This window comes from Bos grunniens, chromosome 21 (assembly GCF_055505025.1).
Source record: "Bos grunniens cultivar Pamir isolate PY7600 chromosome 21, Bosgru_T2T1.0, whole genome shotgun sequence".
NCBI classification, from domain to species: domain Eukaryota; kingdom Metazoa; phylum Chordata; class Mammalia; order Artiodactyla; family Bovidae; genus Bos; species Bos grunniens.
Genome location: NC_141185.1, coordinates 69963036 through 69986483, shown reverse-complemented (window position 1 = coordinate 69986483; position 23448 = coordinate 69963036). Strand labels below are relative to the sequence as shown.

The window sequence follows — 23448 nt, the reverse complement described above, 5'->3', positions numbered from 1 at the left end:
GGATGGAACACCATTAAGCTACGAGTAGGTGAAGTGTGTGATTATATGGATCTACTTGTGTGTGTTATTTGTTCAGTCATGTCTGACTCTTTGCGACCCTGTTGACTGTAGCCCGCTAGGCTTCTCTATCCATGCAATTCTCCAGGCAAGAATACTGGAGTGGTTTGCCATTTCCTCCTCCAGGGGATTTTATGACCCAGGGATTGAACCTGGGTCTCCTGCATTGCAGGTGGGTTCTTTACCATCTGAGCCACCAGGGAAGCATACTTGTGTGGTTTCTGTAAATATGCTAATTAGAACCACTATTTCTGCTTAATTATGATAAGGAGCATTAAGGCATAATTAAACCCTCCAAAAGTAAGCTGGGATGTTTAACTCAACATTGGCGTCTATGATGTGCATGCATGCTCAGTCTTGTCTGACTCTTTGCAACCCCATGGACTGTAGACTGCCAGGCTCCTCCTTTCCATGGAATTTTCCAGGCAAGAATACTGCAGTGGGTTGCCATTTCGTACTCCAGGAGATCTTTCAGACCCAGGGATTGAACCCGAGTCTACTGCATCTCCTGCCTTGGCAGGCAGAGTCTGTACCACTCTGCCACTGGGGGAGCCTTGTGGCTGTTCAGGTCGGAGGCTGCAGGTGGCTAAGGCCCCCTCCCTCCACTGCACCAGTTTGCCCCCTCCCACTCCCGCCTACCACACCCCTACATGAGGCAAGGTGATTGTCAAAATGAAATACTAGCTATGGGGCTTGAGAAGAGAGGAACTGGGTTTTGAGGAAATTCATTTAGGGGACATAAAGAAAGTAAGGAGTAAATAAAATCTGACAATAAAATGGATAATGAAGGACCTACTGTACAACACAGAGAACTCTGCTTAATGTTATGTGGCAGCCTGGATGGGAGAGGGGTTTGGGGGTGAATGGACACAGGAATACATACGTCTGAGTCCCTTTGCTGTCCACCTGAAGCCATCACAACATTGTTAATCGGCTGTGCTCCAGTGTAAAATAGAAAGCTGAAAACAAAACAGAAGCGACAAGTGCAGCTGTGGAAAGAGTGTGGTAGACACAGCCCAGGTGTGATTAAAGTGGAGAAAATCACAGATTCATTAGATAGAAAGTTCTTGCATCATTTAGACAGGTTTATCTAGGAAGATTGAGGAGAAACTAGAGAAACAGGGGAGCAGGGAAAACTTAGGGGAGCACCTTACAAAGGCAGGATGAGAAGGACAGATCACCAGCGCCCAGGGAGGACCTGAGGCCTGAGCACTGGCGTGCACCCTGCCCCTCAAAGTGGGAAGGGGCGTGTGACACTAGGAGAGGTTAAAGCTTTGTGAGATGGGGCGGTTAGAAGACAAACAGCGTGGGTGTGAAGGACAAAGAACGTTCCTTTGAATATCCCCAAACTTTTTGGCACCAGGGACCAGTTTTATGAAAGAGAATTTTTCCCATGATTTGTAGAAGGGGGATGGTTTCAGGATGATTCAAGTGCATTACATTTATTGTGTACTTTATTTCTATTATTACTACATCAGCTCCACCTCAGATCATCAGGTATTAGATCCCGGAGATTGGGGACCCCTCTCTCAGCTCTCTCTCCAGGGCATGGCTATCAGGTCACTGAGGCATCTTCTCTGTTTGCCTGTCGTTACTTAGAGCCTTCAAATAAGAGAATTATCCCCCAAACAGAAACATTCTCAAAGAAACAGTTTCAAATCTGTGTATATTGCTGTCAGTGGGTGATGTTTTCTACTATTCTGAGGTTTGAGTTTCAAGGGTACCTGATTCCCCTTTGAATTCTAGCACTGCCTCATCATAGCTGCTTCACTGAACCAACTTTTGGTGTGAATCATTGATAGAAGCTAGCCTTCCCACGTGGCTCAGTGGTAAAGAATCCACCTGCCAATACTGGAGACACAGGTTTGATCCCTGGGTTGGGAAGATTCCCCTGGGAGAGGAAATGACAACCCATTCCAATATTCTTGCCTGGGAAAATCCTATGGACAGAGGAGCCTCGCGGGCTACAGTCTGTGGGGTCCCAAAGAGTTGGACATGACTGAGTGAATCTCTATTTGATTACCAATGCTTTATAATTTTGAAGATGATTTATTAAAATTATGTAAACATCAAGGTATGTTCATTCCCATTAGTTTTTTGTTGCAGTGGTTGTTTGTTTGCTTTGCTTTTTGGCCACACCATGTGGCATGTGGGATCTTAATTCCCTGACCAGGGATTGAACCTGTGACTCCCTGCATTGGACGCTCAGAATCTTAACCACTGGACCATTAAGGAAGTCCCATCATTAGTTATTATAATAAAATTCCAGACAGAACAAAGTCTTGAGAAAATACAAGCACTACAGGACAGCCAGGTGCCACCTTAAATTTCAGAGATTTTCCCATGTTGAGTAAAGACGTGAAAAAATAATTGAAATCTTAACAGCTGGCCCCAGGATTCCTTTTGGGGATGAGGAAGGAGGGAGCTGTCTCCCTAGGGGAAAGCCACTGAGGAGTAAATGCTACAGGCACCTGGACTCCAGGGGAGGGAAAACCTGCCAGGCTGGAGATTAGAGGAAGAGTTTCTTGTTTCTGCTCCTGCAAGGAGAGGTTGGTGGGGGGACGGCAGAGGGCAGAAAGGAAAGAAATAAGACCACTAAAGAAAAGCCAGCCGATGGAGGGAAGCTGAGCCCCGGCAGGGGAAAATGACATGTCAGTGTTAGATGGTAACCCAGCCATTCCCAATCAAATTTTTCCCTATTACTGGGATATAAAGCCTGCCTTCAACCTCTTTAGGAAATTGGACTCAATTTACACATGGAAGCAAGATCTCAGTAGTCTAGAAACCAAGAAAGCCCTTCAGGACTATTTACAAAAACTAAGGTGGGGAGGGCGGGACTTCCCTGGCCTTCCAGTGGTTAAGACTTCACGCTTCCAGGGGGTGAAGGTTTGATCCTTGGTAAGGGAACTAAGATCCTACACATTGAACTTGGCCAAGGGAGGGAAAAAATGCTATCCTTAAAAAGAAAACCAACAAGGGTGGGCTTTGGGCTTCCCAGGGCTGGAATTGGGACCCAGCTGAATTGACATCTTGTTTTTTCTTTCCCTTTTCCTCCCAAGTTAAGTATAAAAACAAATACCTTTTTGTCTCACGCTCAGCTTTTTTTTTCCTGAAGGTTAGAGGTCCTCACTTTCCAGGTTTTGATTTAGCCAAGGATTTCAAAAAGCTTTCTGTTCATAGTGTTCAGCTAAATACAAGTAACAAAAGCTTGCCTGCTTACTCTAATTGCTTTAGATAAGACCTTATCTTGCCTGTTGCTCCTCCCCTTAACACTAGCCTCTGTGGTTACCACCTTGATCTCCTTCCAGGATAACTTGATTCTTAATGTCCTGATTGTTTTTTAATAGTCTTTAAGTTTTCTCACTCCCCCGCCCCCCAATCTGGATTAAGAGAGGAGGAGAAAGGAGTTGAAAGGTTGTTGTTGAATCACACAAATACACCGGGATTCTTGGCCCCCGGAGGAGAAGAATTCAACCCGGGGCCAGAGCCGAGGCTTGATCACTCAGAGCTTTTGTGTAATAAAGTTTTATTAAAGTATAAAGGAGATAGAGAAAGCTTCTGACATAGGCCTCAGAAGGGGGCAGAAAGAGTACCCGCTTGCTAGTGTTAACAATGAGGTTATATAATCCAAAGAATGTCTGGAGGTTGTAAAGACCTCATCAGACCTACTCCCATAATTTACGTTTTAAGATAACACTGTCCTCAGGCAAGATACATCCTTGTAAAGACCAGGTCTACTCCCATAATCAACATTTTAAGATAACAGAAGGTTGAATCCAAAGACTGTCCTCAGGCAGGATACATTATTGTTATATAATCCCAAGGAATGTGGAGAAAGAAAAAGTTTGTCCTTTCTTCCTCCTTGAGAATTCCAGACCCCTCCCTCCTTGGGGACCCCTAGACTCCCTATCAACCTGCCTAGGAACTGACTCTCATTCCCCCCTTTTCTTTTAGGAGAATTATGTTGCATAGGGAAAAGGGGCGTCGTTCTCGGTCCATAACTACTTCCGAGCTGACAAGGAGCGTTGTCCCTAAATTGGTGAGGCAACATATTCTCCTATTCCTCATATTGAGGATATCTGATCCAGGGGCCCCAAATAGTAGCTGGAGGAAGCTACAGCAGTAGCAGGAGTTTGAGCAACCATTTGTAACTTAAAAGCTTTCATGTGGCTAGAAACAAATCCAGTTATACAGTTACAGATGCAGGGAGCAAACAGCAAGAACAAAATAATCAGAATCAAAATTAAAAGTCACATTATGTCCATAGTTAAAGTACAAAGTGTTGCACCAGTCCATTTTAGGGTTGGTAGATGTCATCAGATGAATAAGAGGCATTGCATATGATTGTTGTCAAAGGTATTCACAGACTTGGAGAAAGCCCTTTCCTTGAAGTGGGGATGTCCACCACGGGAAGCCTTCCACTGATGAAGAGGGGAGCACTCCGCAGACCCAGCAGTTTATCCTTTAGATCCTCCCGAGCTGCATAGTTTAAAGTTAGGAATTGAGAACAATCGTGATCAGGTGTTTCATTTTCCTTCTCAGGAAGGAAAGTGGCAGGATTTAAATTTCCACAAACTTTAAGCGTAGTTACTGGTCCTTCTAACAACAATGACTGATACTTAGGAAGCCTACTGTCTGTCATCCAAATATTAACCTTAAAATTTAAGATTCCACTCACATCATGAGAAGTCAGTACAGTAAGGTTTCGTCCATTAATTATTTTTAAAGCTTCAGGTGCTAATAAAGCCACTGCCCCAATTACTCTTAGGCAGTGGGACCACCCACATGAAACCACATCTAATCCTCTGCTTAGATAAGCAATAGGTTGCTGGTGAGGCCCTTGGGGTTGTGTCAAAACTCCCAATGCCACACATTTTGTTTCAGTGACAAACAAACTCTGACCCTGTGGGCAAGCTCAGAGCTGAAGCTTGCAGGAGAGCAGTCTGAAGAACCTTAAAAGCCTTTTGAGTTTCTGGAGACCAAACCAGTTTGTCAGTTTGGGCCTGCTGAGTTTCAGCTATAAGTTTATATAAAGGCCGGGCCAGTTCCCCATAACCCGGAATCCAAATGGGACAGTAACCTGTGATTCCCCAAAATCCTCTCAATTGTCTTAAAGTCATAGGTAGGAGGTGATTTAGTATAGGTTTAATTCTCTCAGGGACTATGGCCCTAGTCCCTTCTGATATGACTAGGCCCAGATATCTAACCAATTGTTGACAAAGCTGAGCCTTTTTTCTTGATGCCTTGTAACCACAGTCTGCCAGAAAGTTTAAGAAATCTTCTGAGGCTCACGAACAAGCTTCCTCTGTCTCAGCACAGAGCAAAATATCATCTACATATTGTAACACCACTGCTTCAGAGCTGTTAAAGTTTTGTAGATCCTGTGACAAACTTTGTACAAATAAGTGAGGACTGTCACGAAATCCCTGGGGCAAAACTGTCCAGGTTAACTGAGAAGATGGCTGTGTAGGGTCTTCAAAGGCAAATAGAAATTGACTTTCTTCCGCCAAAGGCACTGAAAAGAAGGCATTCTTTAAATCAATTACTGAGAAATATTTGGCCCGTTCAGGAATTTCAAACAATAGAGTATAAGGATTAGGCACCACGGGGTGTAAAGGAACTACAGCCTCATTTATTATTCGTAAATCTTGAACTAGTCTCCATTTACCATTCGATTTCTTTATACCCCAAATAGAAGTGTTGCAAGGACTGTTACAGGGAATTAATAGTCCCTGCTCCTTTAAATTTTCGATGATGGGTTTTAGCCCTTCCTTAACTTCAGGTTTCAGTGGATACTGCTTCTTATGTGGAAATACATGTGGGTCTTTGAGCTTAACAACTACAGGAATAGCATCTTGTGCTCGACCCACAGATTTTCCATCAGCCCATACTCTAGGATTTACATTTTGTTCAACCAAAAGGAGAGAAAGGAAGGGCTCCATATTCATGAAAACAGAGGCATGGACCTTGCTCAGTATATCCCTTCCCAAAAGGGGTGAGGGAGATTCTGGCACGATCAGAAACTCGTGTGAAAACAGCACAGAATCCCAGTTGCAAGATAAAGAATAACTGAAATAATACCTTTTGGCTCGTCCAGACAGTCCCATTATGGAAGCAGATGGGGAAGAAAGTGGGCCAGGGGCTTCAGTAAGCACAGAATAAGTTGCCCCAGTATCTAAAAGGCAATCGATGGATTGACCCCCCAACAATTATTAATACCCGGGGTTCCTCAGGTGTAATTAGGACGGGAGCTTGTGTGGGGACCCCCGGGTACCTTCAGTCCTGATTGTCTTGAGAGTCTGACCCGTTAGACCTACGCCTCTGGGGCAGTCTCTCTTCCAGTGTGGTCCTTTGCAGACCGAACATGCAGCCGGGGGTGGCTTAGATGCCTGAGGGCAATCCCGCTTGAGGTGCCCCTCCTTTCCACAGTAAGAGCAAACCCATCCCTTTTCACCTGGGCCCCTCTAGGCATTTTTCTCAGGCTGTTTAAGAACGTTTTTCATAGCCATGGCGAATGCTTCCACCTTTTCCTTTGTCTTTTTTTTTTTTTTTTGCCTTTCTTTCTTTTCCTCATATTCCCTACCATAATAAACTGTCTGAGCCGGTTGTAACAGAGTATCTAAAGACTGATTTGGTCCATACGCCCGTTTTAATAGCTTACAGCGGCTATCTGGAGCCGACTGAGTGAGAAATCTATCCTTTAAGATCACTTTTCCCTCTTCACTTTTGGGATCAATCTCAGTGAATCTGTGAAGGCCTTCTCTCAGTCTATCTAGGAATTTACCAGGAGCTTCCTTCTCCTCCGATTCTATGTCTGCCAATTTGCCATAGTTTAAAGGCTTAGAATGTGCCTGCCTAAGTCCTTCAAGAATACATCTAAGAAAATGACTCTGATCCCATCTTCCTTTAGCTGTGTTGTAGTCCCAGTCTGGTTCTATAGTTGGGACCGCCTGATTCCCAGTGGGGAGGGCCGATATCTCATTCTTCCTCTTCCCTACTGATTTATTACCAAGCCATTCATCTCCATAAGCAGCCGCTTTCCCCAAAACTCGAGTCTTTGACTTGAGAGTCAGCATTTGTCCCAAGATATACATCACATCCTTCCAAGTGAAATCATAAAGCAGAGTAACACCTTTAAAATCTCTAATATATTTTTCTGGGTCCTCTAAATAGTCTTGCAAATCCTCCTTGATTCTTTGTATTTCTTGATAAGAGAAAGACTTATTAGCACTCACAGACTGATTATTTCTCCTGGTGGGTGTTTCATAAAGAGGCAACAGCTTGTGTGGCTGTTCCTCAGTCTCTTTGGCTGCTCTGTGCATATGATCCCAGGGATAGATTGGAGAAACCTGTTTTTCCTCTTCTCTTTATCTCCTGTCCTCCATCTCATCTCTTACTTCGATGGTCTGAGTTTCTACTGAAACCAGAGTAGTCTGAGGTCGTACTGAGACAGGAGTTGTTTGGACCTCCATGTGGGCAGTTTGAATCCCAGTTTGGAGTCCCAGGTACGGGGCAAAGTAAGAGGACAGGAGGGAGCTGAAGGTTTCACGCCCAAATCTATACCCTTAGGACATAAGTCTGGCATATTTCACAGAGAGAAAAAGGGCAACACATATGCTACTTCTACCCATTTCCCTTGTTCCTTACAGAACCGGTCTAATTGTAGAACAGTATTATACTTAAGAGATTCTACAACTGGCCACCGTTTGCCATCCTCCAATGGATACCGTGGCCATGCAGTATCACATAGGAAAACCAGGTGTGTCTTCTTTAAGCCCTGGGGATAAAATCTATCCCAGTTTTTCAGGATACAGTTCAAAGGAGTGAGGCTGGAATTGTTAGCTCCCATCTGTAAGAGAGAAAAAAAGCGACCAAGGCCATTTTTCTACCAGAGGCGTCCCTCCTTGCTCTAGATGAGGGTGTCGACAGACGTTACACCAAAAGCTTTTCCTTCCTGGTTGGACTTAGTCTGTCCCTTACCGACACAGGTGCCGTACTCGTCCCTCCCAGTTCTACCACCGAGATGGGGTGGGGATGTACCAGGGGTAGACTTGATAGCATCCCTACTTGACGTCCAGCTCTTCACCTTTAACATTGCTTGCCTCTGATATCACACAGGGTGAATCAGAGTAACCTTCCGGAATGCCTCCCAAGCTAAGACTGCTGTGGGAAACATTTGTCACCTGAGTGCCTGTGCACGACCCTATTTCCTGACCACAATAAGACCGACACGAGCATAAAACTGAGATGTTCTTTCCAAGCATCACCACACCAGTATAAGAGCCTCCTCTGATCTACTAAGAGCCGGCATTACCAAAGAAAAAAACCCATTGTAGTCCCAATAACCTCTAACCTCAGAGATGTTCTGGGAGCTAGAGCTCCATCTAGCTTCCGAACTTTCGATTCCTAGCGAGGCTAGGTGCTTTCTTGACTATCAATCCAAGTTTGGGACCTAAGCCACAGTACAAAATAACAGTATAGATCACAAGTCCCTTGAAAGTCTATGATCCGATAGTTTAGGTTAGTACTTCTAATTCCCAAGGAGTTATGAAATGGTCAAAGAGACCGAAAAGTTTGAGAAAGGAGAGTTCGGTCCACACGCTTTGCCCATTTCTGGTCGGTTCCCGAAGGAGACATTGGGTGCCTCTTGGCATTGGCAGTTCGGTATAATGCCCTGACAGGTTTCTGCCATAAGCCCTATGAGATCACCGTGGAACCGCAGAGCAGGGCTCCTTACTTGATTTACGCAGGGCATGCCATTCATTTGCACAAGCACATGGTAGAGTTAGTAAAGTACAGCAGAAAACGTGTTCGCTAAGAGAACAAAGAACTAAAGCTCCAAGCATCCTTACCTTGTACTGAAGGATCCCAGATGAGCCCCCAAGATGAAAGGTTGTTGTTCAATCATGTGAATACACCAGGATTCTTGGCCCCCGGAGGAGAAGAATTCAACCCGGGGCCAGAGCCGAGGCTTGATCACTCAGAGCTTTTGTGTAATAAAGTTTTATTAAAGTATAAAGGAGATAGAGAAAGCTTCTGACATAGGCCTCAGAAGGGGGCGGAAAGAGTACCCGCTTGCTAGTGTTAACAATGAGGTTATATAATCCAAAGAATGTCTGGAGGTTGTAAAGACCTCATCAGACCTACTCCCATAATTTACGTTTTAAGATAACACTGTCCTCAGGCAAGATACATCCTTGTAAAGACCAGGTCTACTCCCATAATCAACATTTTAAGATAATAGAAGGTTGAATCCAAAGACTGTCCTTAGGCAGGATACATTATTGTTATATAATCCTAAGGAATTTGGAGAAAGAAAAAAAGTTTGTCCTTTCTTCCTCCTTGAGAATTCCAGACCCCTCTCTCCTTGGGGACCCCTAGACTCCCTATCAACCTGCCTAGGAACTGACTCTTTCAGAGTATTCTCTAAAGCAAATCATGGTTCATGTTTAAGAAAAAACAATGGTTTAAGAATTGGGAAACCCCAGCCTTAGCTCTACTGTTGACTAGCAGACACTCAAGCTATTTCTAAAATAAATTAGAATTGCATCTTTTTTTTTTTTTTAATAATTGAGGTTTCTTTTAAATATTTATTTAATTTATTAAGGAGTTATTTCACTGCACCGGGTCTTAGTTGCAGCACATAAGAACTTCAATCTTCCTTGTGGCATGTGGGATCTAGTTCCCTGACCAGGGATCACACCCACACCCACTGCATTGGGAGCAGAGTCTTAGCCACTGGACCACCAGGGAAGCCCCTGAAATACCTCTTTAATGTCTCTTCCAGGCTAAAGTCTGAATCTCTGGACCCTCATAGTTTCCCACCACATTTATTCTTTGCTTTCCCCCGTACCAAGGAAGAATCCAGTGTATTCATGAATCCTAATTCTAAATCATTAAAAACTGGTTTCTGTCTCCTTTTTTTCCCTTCGAACTTTAGAAAACCTAATTAATTAAAACAGAAGAACTTATAAAACATAATTTATACAGTGGTTTTCTTGCAAGCAGTCTTTAATAGACTTCTTTCAAATTCTGACAAATACACTAGGTGTTTGGTTTAGATATGCAGAACTAAAAATATCTAAAGGAGAGATTTTTAATTACTTAGTTCAATCCGTGAAATTCCTGAGAATTCTATCTGGAAGAAAGAATAAGAAAGAGTATGGGGGACTTCCCTGGTGGTCCAGTGGCTAAGACACTAGTCCCAATGTAGGGGGCCTGGGTTTGATCCCTGGTCAGGAAACTAGATTCCACATGCCACAGTGAAGACCTGAAGAAGCCAAATAAATAAATAAATAAAACTCAGGAGCAAAACAACAATATATATTTTTAACAAATGGAATATGGGCTTTGCAGTCTGAGAGACCTGGCCTTTTTCTTTTTCATGGTAGCGTGCAAACAGGATTTACTTCAGAGAGAAAGTACAAAACTCTCAGCATAGACACAGAGGAGGTGAAGTGCCCCAGACTGGGGCTCTGCAGTGCAACTTTAGATAAGTTACTTAACCTCTCTGAGCCTCAATTTTTAAAGAAATTTCCCAGTTTTATTCATACTTTTTAAACTATTTTTTTATTGGAGGAAAATCGCCTTACAATGTTGTAATGGTTTCTGCCATAAAAACATGAACTGCTTCACCAATTTGCATGTCATCCTTGAGCAGGGGCCATGCTAATCTTCTTTGTATCATTCTAATTTAAGTATATGTGCTGCCAAAGTGAGCACTGAGCCTCAATTTCTTCATCTATGAAATGGGAATGATACCTCCCTTGCAGGACTGTTGTGAGGATCACATGCCAGGTATATATTAAGTACTCAAACATGTTCACGTTCTCCTCCATTAAACACCATCTTATTTTTTCACTTTGCTCACCAAGAGCACACGCTTGGGCCTGAAACAACCTAGGTTCAGTGGCCTGATCCCACAATTTTAGCAACTTGGTGATTTGGGACAAGTTGTTAACAATCTCGGAAGCACTGTTTTCTCATCTGGAAAATGGAGTTAGCAACAACAGTGCCCAGCTACAGGAAGCCTTCATGAACTAGTCAGACCCATCAGAATCACATTAAATCACCATGGAGACAGCAGGGATACTGAGAGAGTGCTGATGCTGAGTGGCTGCTGAGCTGCTGACAAGGGGTCAGCCAGGTGGCCAGGAGGAGGCTCCATCCTTCTCTTTCTTGATTTTACCTTTACTTGCCCCGCTTTTCTTTTTTTTAAAAATATTTTAAATTATTTTATGGCTATGCTGCTGCTGCTGCTAAGTCGCTTCAGTGATGTCCAACTCTGTGCGACCCCATAGACGGCAGCCTCTCGTTCCCTCGTCCCTGGGATTCTCCAGGCAAGAACACTGGAGTGGACTGCCATTTCCTTCTCCAATGTATGAAAGTGAAAAGTGAAAGTGAAGCCACTCAGACGTGTCTGACTCTTCGCGACCCCATGAACTGCAGCCCACCAGGGTCCTCCACCCATGGGATTTTCCAGGCAAGAGTACTGGAGTGGGGTGCCATCCCCTTTCAGTTCAGTTCAGTTCAGTCACTCAGTTGTGTCTGACTACTTGCAGCATGAATCGCAGCACACCAGGCCTCCCTGATCATCACCAACTCCCGGAGTTCACTCAAACTCATATCCATCGAGAGGGTGATGCCAACCAGCCATCTCATTCTGTTGTCCCCTTTTCCTCCTGCCCCTAATCCCTCCCAGCATCAGAGTCTTTTCCAATGAGTCAACTCTTTGCATGAGATGGCCAAAGCACTGGAGTTTCAGCTTTAGCATCACTCCTTCCAAAGAACACCCAGGACTGATCTCCTTTAGAATGGACTGGTTGGATCTCCTTGCAGTCCAAGGGACTCTCAAGAGTCTTCTCCAGCAGCACAGTTCAAAAGCATCAATTCTTCAGTGCTCAGCTTTCTTCACAGTCCAACTCTTACCTCCATACATGACCACTGGAAAAACCATAGCCCTGACTAAACGGACCTTTGTTGTCAAAGTAATGTCTCTGCTTTTCAATATGCTATCTAGGTTGCTCATAACTTTTCTTCCAAAGAGTAAGTGTCTTTTAATTTCATGGCTGCAGTCACCATCTGCAGTGATTTTGGAGCCCCAAAAAGTAAAGTCTGACAGGGTTTCCACTGTTTCCCCATCTATTTCCCATGAAGTGATGGGACCAGATGCCATGATCTTAGTTTTCTGAATGTTGAGCTTTAAGCCAACTTTTTCACTCTCCTCTTTCAGTTTCATCAAGAGGCTTTTTAGTTCCTCTTCACTTTCTGCCATAAGGGTGGTATTCATCTGCATATCTGAGGTTATTGATATTTCTCCCGGCAATCTTGATTCCAGCTTGCCATCGCATTGGTGGGTCTGAATTGCAGCATGTGGGATCTTTCACTGTGGGGCGTGGGCTTCTCTCTAAATTTGGCTCCCAGGCTCAGTAGTTGTGACTTGTAAACTTAATTGCCCTGTGGCTTGTGGGATCTTAGTTCCCCCACCAGGGATCAAACCCTCGTTCCCTGCATTGGAAGGCAGATTTTTAACCACTGGACAACCAGGGAAAGCCCCTCCCCACTTTCTTTGTCTTTCTCCTTTATCTTCTCTCTCAGTTTCTGCTGTGTGAAAAATGGTTGCATCCAGAGCGGTATGACATGTAACCCATTTATTTTCTTTCCCTGCACGGCCTTCATAAGTCTTGTGTCTGTGCATGACTCCTTCTCAGTGCTGGGTTTTTGATTCCACGCCCCCAGGTAGAATACTGTGTGTTGAACTCTGTGCCATGGATTTGGTGCTGTGCACCCTCCTCTGCCTCTGATACCTCCAAGATGAAAAGACCCAATTGCTAAGAATCCTGGGGGCACAATTAATTCTCAGGAAGGACTACAACTTAGCATCTTTGCATTACTCTTTTACCTCTGAAAGAGCATAGTCTGCTTGTTCTGTCTTGTGGCCTCTTGTTTGATCATGCTATGCATAATAAATTAACGTGGCATTTCCAACAGGAGTAATTCTACTTACTTCTTTCCCTGAATAGTTAGACTGGGGCCAAATGGCTTCTTGTTTTTACTTAAGAGTTAAACAAAAGGGGCTTCCCTGGTGGTGCCGTGGTTAAGACTGTGCCTTCCAATGCAGAGGCTGCAGGTTCAATCCCTGATGGGGGAACCAAGATCTCACATGTCTCACTGCTCAAAAACCAAAACAAAAAACAGAAGCAATATTGTAACAAATTCAATAAACAACTTTAAAAATGGTCCACATCAAAAATATGTATGTGCATGTGTACAACCCTTTGTACTAAATAGCTTGGCTTTTTACAGCAAACTAAGTTAGAAGCCAATTTGTTCAGACATGGATGCTTTGAAATGTAAATTCATAGTCCCTACTAACAAAGAACCATAGGAATTCAATGTCCTTTGCACATTTGGCAGCACAACCCAACTTTATGTCACGTATTTGGGAGGCTGAATGGTGCCATCATATAATCTTGGACTTAAACTTCAAAACCCTGGCTAGAATTTTCTGCTTAGCCTTTCCCCTACAACTGATAGTTTTACTCCAGAGCTAAAGACAAATGAAGAACAAAAACCGGCCGTTGCTGTGTTGATTATTACTTGCTCACCTATTTCTCTATTAAAAAAAATTTTAAGGTATAATTTTTTAATGAGGACCAATTTTTTTCAATGGCCACATCATACAGCATGCAGGATCTTTAGTTGGGGCATGAAAACTCTTAGTTGTGGCATGCAGGATACAGTTCCCTGACAGGGATGGAACCCAGCCCCTTTGCATTGGGAGCTCAGAGTCTTAGCCACTGGACCACCAGGGGAGTCCTAGACCCATTGTTTCTTGACTGCTTTCCCTTCATGCCTGCAGTCCCTTCTTCCCTTAAGATCATAAATAACTGAGACCTGTTTAAGGGCAAGCATTGTGGCCAGGCTTAGGTCACAAAATGTCTTGGACCAAAATGAGGTCATGCTTGATTCTCTTTCTCCAGGGACCCCCTCCCCTATCTGATTACAACACCCAATGTTGACATAAAGGAAATTTCCAGTTATTGCAACCAGATCATCAGATGCTCTGGAACAAGCTCAAGACTGTTAGATTTGTACTCTTTGTCTATTTCCTCAGGCTTCCCAGGTGGCTCAAGTGGTAAAAAAATCCACCTACCAATGCAGGAGATACAGGTTTGATCCCTGGGTCAGGAAGATCCCCTGGAGGAGGAAATGACAACCCACTCCAGTATTCTTGTCTGGAAAGTTCCATGGACAGAGGAGCCTGGCAGGCTACAATCCACGGGGTTACAAAGAGTCAGACACAGCTCAGCCACTGGACATACACACACACTCATGTAATTCCCCATATTTTGTCTTTCCTCTTGTCATGATAGGCATTAAAGTCTTAAAATGAGGGTCTACAAGGTTTTTTTTCAGGGACAACCAAGAAGGGTGGTGGCTGACTAGCCCACTCAAGATGGCTGTTCCTTGCTCTCTGTCCGTCCCTTGCCCGACCAGTGCCTGCTTCATTTACACTTACTCTGGCCTTCCTACATACTTGCCTTGGGCGCCAGCTAGTGATGTTCTTATCAAAGGGGTGGTGAGGTGTGTGCCCTTCTTTTGGTTTCCCTGGTAATCGATGAGCCCATCTGACATCAACTCCCCTGTAACTGGCAATCTCCCCCTCCACCAGGAGCAAAGACTGCTGCCACATCCTGAAGGTGTCTGCTGCACAGGGTGGGGGGTCGTTCCAGGACTTTGCTTCAGACACAGAAGCTCCCCATCTGTCAAACCACTGATGTCTCTGTTGCCTGATGCACGTGTGCATGCTAAGGCACTTCAGTCAGGCCTGACTCTTTTCAGCTTTATGGACTGTAGCCCGGCAGATTCCTCTGTTCATGGGATTCTCTGGTCAAGAACACTGGAGTGGGTTTGCCATTCCCTTCTCCAGGGGATCTTCCTGGTGCAGGGATCGAACCCCCATCTCCTGTGTCTCCTGCATTGCTAGTGGATTCTTCACCGCTGAGCCACCAGGGAAGCCCTCTGTTGCCCAATCCAGGCTTTCTTCAGTCTTGAAGCTGGGCAAATGCAGGCTTTGTAGGCCTGTGAGGTGCAGTCCAACAGATGGGCATAAAGAGACCGGTTTCCAGAGCCCCTCAGGAAGGGGTGAGAAACTTGACAGCTTTGGGAGGTGGTGACAATTACCAAGAGGAGAGGTGGTGGGGCAGGGGAATCCCTGGGACTTGCCAGGGTGGAATAGGAGAGTTTGAGAGGAGCCTGCCTGGGCCTGTGGATCTCCCCCTGGGGGGACTTAGGAGAAAGGGTTCCTCAAATACACTGATAAATATACTCTGCACTGTAATTGGATTCCATTTGAAACTGTTACAGCCGAGGTGTTACGAGCCTATTCTTGTGTCACAGAAAGCTAGGCTGTTCCTTCATTTGGAAGGTATTATTTTATTTTCCTTGTTCCTAAAATAGCACAAAGGAAGGCTTCTGTTTGTTCTCTTACCTTGTGCTAATCCTAGAGCAACATGAATATGCTGACTGTACGTGGATCTTGAAACAACAGAAAAACTTCCAACACAAGAAGACAAATTCCCACTCCTTCCCCCTTTCCTCTTGGATTCCAATGACTGGCTGTGTTTAACCAGAGTTTTGCCTACTCTTTCCCAGAAAAGTCACAGCTAACATGCATGGATCAGTAGGATGTGGGATTCCAGCTTGATTCTCCAGGGGCTGACATCTCATCAGAGAACTAGTCCTGAAGAGCATATGTTCAGTGCTGAGTTTGGGGGTCTGCATGATAATGGCTTCAGGAATGCAGCTGAGACAAAAATCCCCGTCCCTGAGGGTTGAAACACTCAAGCTTCTTGGAGAAGGTGGGCCCCCAAGGATAGATGTAGAGAAGGAGTAAAGAGAGCAGGTGAGTAAGTCAGAAAGAGAAAAACAAATATTGTATATTAACGCATGTATGATATGCATTATGGCAGGCTACAGTCTATATGACCAAAGTCACGACCAAAGTGACTCAACATGCATGCACCACACATATATACAGAATCTAGGAAAACAGTACTGATGAACCTGTTTACAGAGAAGAAATGGAGATGCAGATGTAGGGAATGGACTTGTGGACACGGCGGGGGAAGGAGAGGCTAGGACAAACTGAGAAGGTAGTATTGATGTATATACACTCACTCACTCTCAAAGTCACTCAGATGTGTCTGACTCTTTGAGACCTCATGAACTACAGCCTGCCAGGCTCCTCTGTCCATGGGATTTCCCAGGCAAAAATACTGGAGTGGGTTGCCATTCCCATCTCCAGGAGATCTTCCCAATCCAGGGATCAAACCTGAGTCTCCTGCATTGCAGGCAGATTCTTTACCATTTGAACCACCAAGGAACCCCCATGTATGCTCATAACTTGTGGGAGGCTGCTATATAGCACAGGGAGCCCAACCTGGAGTTCTGTGATGCCCTAGAGGGGTGGAATGCGGGGCAAAGGAGGCTCAAGAGCGTGGGGGGATACATATATGTATATCATTATAACTTGCTGGGAGCCAGCTAGAGACATTCCACTCATGACAAAGGTCATGAGGAAGGAGGCTCGGCACACGCAAAGGCGGGATCGAGCCTCAGGAGTCCCCCTGGATATTCTCGAGCATCTACCCCCAAAAACCAGAGTCTGCCTACTTTATTGCTTTGTGCTCTCACCTATAACTTTACTGGGGGCTGTCCCCTACCACCATCTCACTCTCTCTGTCAAAGAGTTAACTTACAGCTCCAATTAATGAAGTTCCTGGGCAATTAGGAGTGTTTAAATCCAAACCCCTCAGATAGCTCTCTAATTCGCCTGACAAGTTTACCCGGACTCCTACAGCTATGCATACGATTGTTTACAGTCTCTCAGCCTCGAGAGGCTTGGGAAGCTTAAGATATTCAAATAGATTAGAGCCTCTCAGAGAGTTAGAAACTGTCAGAATAAAGCTAGTAAACGATTTAATTGATGAGCCAATGCTTGTTGCCAAGTTTTCATATCCCCTGAATTGTATCCTTGAATGTGTATTAATTAATAGTTGGTATGTAGAAAAAATAAGTAGTGGCCTTGGTGTTAGTAACTTTAGACCCTTAAGGTAATAAATGCTTTCCTTTGTTGTAAACCCATTACACATCCACCCTACAGGAATGCAATTTTATCTAACATCTTCGGAAGATGGCGCCAAACCTTAAAATAATTACTCTTAGAGAAAATAAGTCTTATGGTTGATAAGTCTTTGTCAAGAGTCATAAAATGTTAATAGGCCTTCTGGCCAGAAGATGATGTAAATCACCTAAACCATTTGTATACGATAAATTTGCAGGAAAGAAACCCTGGTTTTTGATAAGGATCAAGGACTGCTGACTTTGCATCCCCTATTATCCTCTATGTGTAACTTAGGGTATAAAAGCCCCTGTTGAAAATAAAGCTACGGGCCTTGCTCACCAGAGCTTGGTCTCCCCATATCATTTCACTCCTTAACTTCCAGCTGAGTCTCCATCTGGAGCGCAGATATCCTCTGTGACCATTTATTTGCCTGGGCTTCTAAGACCCACTCGAGAAGGTGTCTAAGGTGGGGGCACCTTCCGCTATTCGAGAGGGCACCTGCGGCCTCCGTGGTCAGAGCTAATCTGGTGTTATGGGTTATATTGATTTTCTGCGTAAACCAAGCTACTCAGCTTCTTTTCTCCACTGAATTTTCCTACTGAGCTATCCTCATTCTATTACTCTTTATATCTCTAATTAACATTTGAATAGGTCGCTGACGCCATCTCCCCTTCGAATACCCTGGATCAGCTGGGGCTGGACCTCGGCAGGTGGCGCCTGAGACAGGCGTTTCGAAGGTAAGTCCCCAACCCCATTCCCCCAGTGTTGAGTTCTTGGGACGGATAGGACCCCACTTAGGGTGCTGCAGACCCCCCTGTAGAATAGACAGGGTGAGAGGAGTGGGAAGTGTTGAAAGTGTTGAAGAGTTAGAGAGAAAAAACGGTTTCTAAAAAGGCTGACAAAAAAGGCCTAATCTTTTGATAGCTAAAAGCAAAATCTTTTACTATACTTAATTTTCTGACATGGGTAACACTGAATCAAATGAAAGACAACTCTTTATAGGAGTAATTTTACAGTTATTAAGTAAAAGAGGAATAAGAGTTAAAAAATCTGCCATTCAATCATTTTTTTTTTTTTTTCATTTGTACAAGACCACTGCCCTTGGTTTCTACAACAGGGCACTGTTAACCTAGATATCTGGGAAAAAGTAGGGAAACAGCTAAGAGCTTATTGTGTTCAGCATGGCTTGGAGAAAATCCCTACTTACACCTTTCCTCTGTGGAATATGACTAGAGATGCTTTAGATCCAGCTCATGAGTTTAAAATGTACCTGTTACAGAGGAAAGTTAAGTCGGAAAAGTACCTGTTAAACAGAAAAGCGAATCTGAAAAGGTACCTGTTATAAAGGAAAGTGAAAATGAAGAGGCTATACCTAGCTATTGGCAGCTAAACAAATGGCTAGCCGCTATGACTGCCAATGAGCATGTAAAAAATAGGGATGAGAAAAAAGATCAACTCTCCCCTCAGGATAAAAAAGATTTAGAAAAAACAACAGCTCGATACCATTCTGATGAGCATTGGTCTTTTTTAGCTAAAGATGCTCCTAAAAGTTTAAGAAAAACATCCCTAATCAGACCATCCGCTCCTAGGAGCTTGAGGGAAACATCCCCGATCAGATCGTCCGTAAGATTTAGTCACCAAACAGTTAAAGGATCTCCGGAACAGGAGAGGAGAAATACGGGATGCTCCCATCCCCCCATGCCTCCTCCTCCATGTCGGGGTAAGGGGCCTCTGCTAGGAGTTTCCCAGAGAAGGGTTTTCTCTAGTCCAGAGGATAAATTTGATCCTCACCTTGAGGCTTCTTTTCTAGTCCCTGCTGCAGTTTAGCCAGGGTAAAGAGGTTACAAAATAAATAAAAATATTCTCAAAAAAAAATTTAAAAAATGGGTTTCTCTGCATCTAAGAATAGACAAATGTTTATTGGCTCTGTGAAATATGATTAGAAATGTCCTAGACCCCTGTCATGAGGCTGTTAGATAGCCTATGGGGGAGGCTATAGCGGTAGATGGTGGTGAGTCTCCACTTTCTGCACAGATCATAATTTCTGCTATTGGAAAAAAAGAAAAAAAAGGAGAGAGAAACTGCTCTACCTCCCAAGGAAGGAGAGGGCTTACAGGACGCTGTGGCCGAGTGCCCTGGCGAGCTCCCTCCCCCTCTGTGCAAACCTTTAAAAAACTTATCCACCACTTTCTGATTTAAGGCGATCGCCACTGCCTCCGTTTGTGCCTCCCAGGACCCAGGATTTCCCCACTTTGCCCCCCAAACCTCTCAAAGCGTTGCCTAAGCCTGAGGAAGATAAAAAGTTTTTTAAACAAAGGAGCTTTTAAAACAGACTGTGTGCACAATATGCAGAGCATGCTCCTTAGAGAAAACCCCCTCGGTGGGGGGGTCTCACCCAGGCTAAGAGAAAAGAAGAACTGGTGAGGGGATTTAGCAACAATATTAACCCTTGATGTGCCGCTTACTCCAATTCCAACGGGAGTGGCTGGCCCCCTACCCGAGGACATTGTAAGATTTGTCCTGGGGCGTAGCTCGCTTTCTTAAAAAAAAAAAGAAAGAAATTTCAGTGGTGCATGGTGTAGTAGATTCTGATTATATTGAGAAATTAAAGTCTTCATCTCACCGCCTACCTAAACTGTACAAATTAATAAAGGTCAAAGAGTAACACAGCTTTTGCTTTTACCTTATTATCAGATAGGAAAAAACTTGACTTCTCAAGCTAGGAGCCACAAAATATTTGGATCTAGTGATCTAGCCTTTTGGGTGCAGGAAATTACAGCTCCAAGCCCTTTAAAAGATCTTTTAACTCAAGAGAATAAAATGCCAGGGCTATTAGACACAGGAACAGATGTCTTTAACATTGCTGGGAAAGACTGGCCCAGCTCCTGGCCAACACATACTACTGAAAATGAGTTGGTGGGATTAGAGAAAGTGGTATGTGGGGTGGGGATGCTGTACAGGTGGTACATTTAACAATACTTTATATATTGTTATAAATACATAATATAAATATATTTGCCTAATTACAGTTTGGCTAATTAGGTATGGGTATAAATAAAATATAATAAAGGTATAACTAATTCTATTTATAGATCTATACTTAATTAATTTGTATATAAATTAATATATATACTATATATACATATATATACTGTATAATTAAATATATATTGCAGTAATATAATGTGTGTGTGGCTGATGTTAATTGGTATGGATTGATGTGCTGTGATGATATATGTTCTATATACTGTATAATTATATATGTGTGACATGTATTATTGCAGTACATTGGTTTGTGTTGGTTGGTATTAGCTGTGTACATGCTGTATTACTGTAATATATATTAATTAATATATTAATTATAAAGATTAATTCAAGTATATTGATTTATATATATTATATGTCAATAAGTTTATACTTGTTGCCATATATAAATATATATATATAAATACATTTTGCATTTAGGTATATCTGTATACCAAAATGAGATAAGGAGGTTATACATTTATTATTTAAATTTATATAGAGACCTAAACTAAACATTAAACCTAAATTAACATATCCCTAGGAAAACAGCTGGACAAATAGTAAAGTTATGTCCAAATTGTAATTAATCACTTAAACGTAAACACACAGGGGCAGACTACAATGATGAGACACTAGATGCCTGAATTACAGGCTACAACTTGGCCCCTGGTCAAGTAAAAAGACCTCCTTACTGGAAAGTGAAAAAGGCCAGATGTGTTGCCAACTTGTGGGAGAGGGTATGCTTGTGTATTTCTACAGAATGCAGATTCTCCGATTTGGATCTCAGAAAAATTCATCATGTCACATTCCCCAAAGACCAGGTTCATGGTGCGTGCACTCGCTCGCTCCCCCTCCCCCAGCCAGCTCTCGCCTTCGCGCCGCCAGCAGCGCCCCGCACCCCCTCGCTGCACCCTGTGACCAAGAGCTAAGAAATCTGTGTGGCGAGTGAGGGCCAGAAAGAAAAGTGTGCCCGCGGAGTGCCGTCCAGACCAGCACGGCCCCACTGGCAAGAGGGGAACGCCCCAAGCCCAAGCAGCGGCGGCTAGCCCGAGTCCGCAAACCCCGCCCGTCCACCTGCTGTAAGGGCCGCGGCCCACAGCCTGCCATTCGCATTCTGCCTCCTGCTGCTGGGGACACTGCTCCCCTGGGCCGATGCCTACAGCTGCTCCCTGGTTCATCTTGTTTAAATCCTCAATATAATGTTTGTTCCTTTGTGGTGTTGTTGTGGACAATGTATGCACTCATCTTGTTTAAACCCTCAATATAATGTTTGCTCCTTTGTAATGTTACAACATCCACCTTATCTTATGATGTAACCACTTGTTGAGTTATGCTCTTGCTGTATTACAACAACTATAGGATTTAATGCGAACACAATGGTTCGTGGGCTTACTTATCTTGGGAATAGCAGCTTTGATAAGTGCAATTACTTCCGTTACTGTGGCAGCAATATCATTGACTCAACAAGTACATACTGCTCAATATGTTGATTCTATGTCCAAAAATGTTTCTTTAGCATTGACAACACAGGAAGCTATAGACAGAAAATTAGAAATGAGGGTAGACGCCCTAGAGGAAGCAGTAATACATATTGGGACTGAATTGCAGGCTTTAAAGGTAAAAATGGCATTGTCCTGTCATGCTGACTACCGGTGGATGTGCGTAACACCCCTGAAAGTAAATGAGGCAGATTTTGAATGGGAAAAGATTAAAAACCATATTTCAGGTATCTGGAACAGCTCTGATATTGGTTTAGACTTAGGGAAACTTCACAATCAAATAGCAACCATTGAACACTTCCGATTAGATTTTACTGCTACTGGAACAGCAAGTGATTTCTTCCATACTTTCTCTAACTACATCTCAAGAAAGAATATTCTGTCTACCGTCCTTAGCTATGCTGCAGTGGCTGCTTTAATTCTGCTTCTCATAATCATTCTCCCTTGTACTGTCAGGATTCTTAGGCAGAGCATTCAGAGGCTCGCGACTGAGCTACATCTGGCTGCTTTAAGAAATAAAAAAGGGGGAGATTCCAGGAGCCGGCAAGAGACATTCCACTCATGACAAAGGTCATGAGGAAGGAGGCTCGGCACACGCAAAGGTGGGATCGAGCCTCAGGAGTCCCCCTGGATATTCTCGAGCATCTACCCTCCTAAAACCAGAGTCTGCCTACTTTATTGCTTCGTGCTCTCACCTCTGACTTTACTGGGAGCTGTCCCCTACCACCATCTCGCTCTCTCTGACAAAGGGTTAACTTACAGCTCCAATTAATAAAGGTCCTGGGCAATTAGGAGTGTTTAAATCCAAACCCCTCAGATAGCTCTCTAACTCGCCTGACAAGTTTACCCGGACTCCTACAGCTATGCATACATTTGTTTACAGTCTCTCAGCCTCGAGAGGCACGGGAAGCTTAAGATATTGAAATAGCTTAGAGCCTCTCAGAAAATTAGAAACTGTCAGAATAAAACTAGTAAACGATTCCATTGATGAGCCAATGCTTGTTGCCAAGTTTTCACATCCCCTGAATTGTATCCTTGAATGTGTATTAATTAATATAGTTGGTATGTAGAAAAAATAAGTAGTGGCCTTGGTGTTAGTAACTTTAGACCCTTAAGGTAATAAATGCTTTCCTTTGTTGTAAACCCATTACACATCCACCCTACAGGAATGCAATTTTATCTTTGGAAGATGGTGCCAAACCTTAAAATAATTACTCTTAGAGAAAATAAGTCTTATGGTTGATAAGTCTTTGTCAAGAGTCATAAAATGTTAATAGGCCTTCTGGCCAGAAGATGATGTAAATCACCTAAACCATTTGTATACGATAAATTTGCAGGAAAGAAACCCTGGTTTTTGATAAGGATCAAGGACTGCTGACTTTGCATCCCCTATTATCCTCTATGTGTAACTTAGGGTATAAAAGCCCCTGTTGAAAATAAAGCTACGGGCCTTGCTCACCAGAGCTTGGTCTCCCCATGTCATTTTACTCCTTAACTTCCAGCTGAGTCTCCATCTGGAGCGCGGATATCCTTTGTGACCATTTATTTGCCTGGGCTTCTAAGACCCACTCGAGAAGGTGTCTAAGGTGGGGGCACCTTCCGCTATTCGAGAGGGCACCTGCGGCCTCCGTGGTCAAAGCTAACCTGGTGTCATGGGTTATATTGATTTCCGTGTAAACTAAGCTACTCAGCTTCTTTTCTCCACTGAATTTTCCTACTGAGCTATCCTCATTCTAT

General features: G+C 43.7%; 1 long non-coding RNA gene, 1 other non-coding gene and 1 pseudogene across 3 annotated transcripts; 1 reads left to right on the top strand and 2 right to left on the bottom strand.

Annotated features, from left to right (window-relative positions):
- The window catches only part of LOC147349945 (ankyrin repeat domain-containing protein 26-like), a 510210-nt pseudogene that overhangs the window by 421045 nt on the left and 65717 nt on the right, over positions 1-23448 (bottom strand).
- On the bottom strand, positions 10673-10779 carry LOC147349949 (U6 spliceosomal RNA). The gene has a single exon (XR_015150790.1). It is a non-coding gene; the product is annotated as a U6 spliceosomal RNA (small nuclear RNA).
- LOC147349948 (uncharacterized) lies at positions 17301-23174 on the top strand. 2 transcript variants are annotated; one of them, XR_015150610.1, is made up of 3 exons: positions 17301-17642; positions 17837-17922; positions 21029-23174. It is a non-coding gene; the product is annotated as an uncharacterized LOC147349948 (long non-coding RNA). The 2 variants fall into 2 exon arrangements; XR_015150609.1 differs by having other exon boundaries at positions 17301-17651.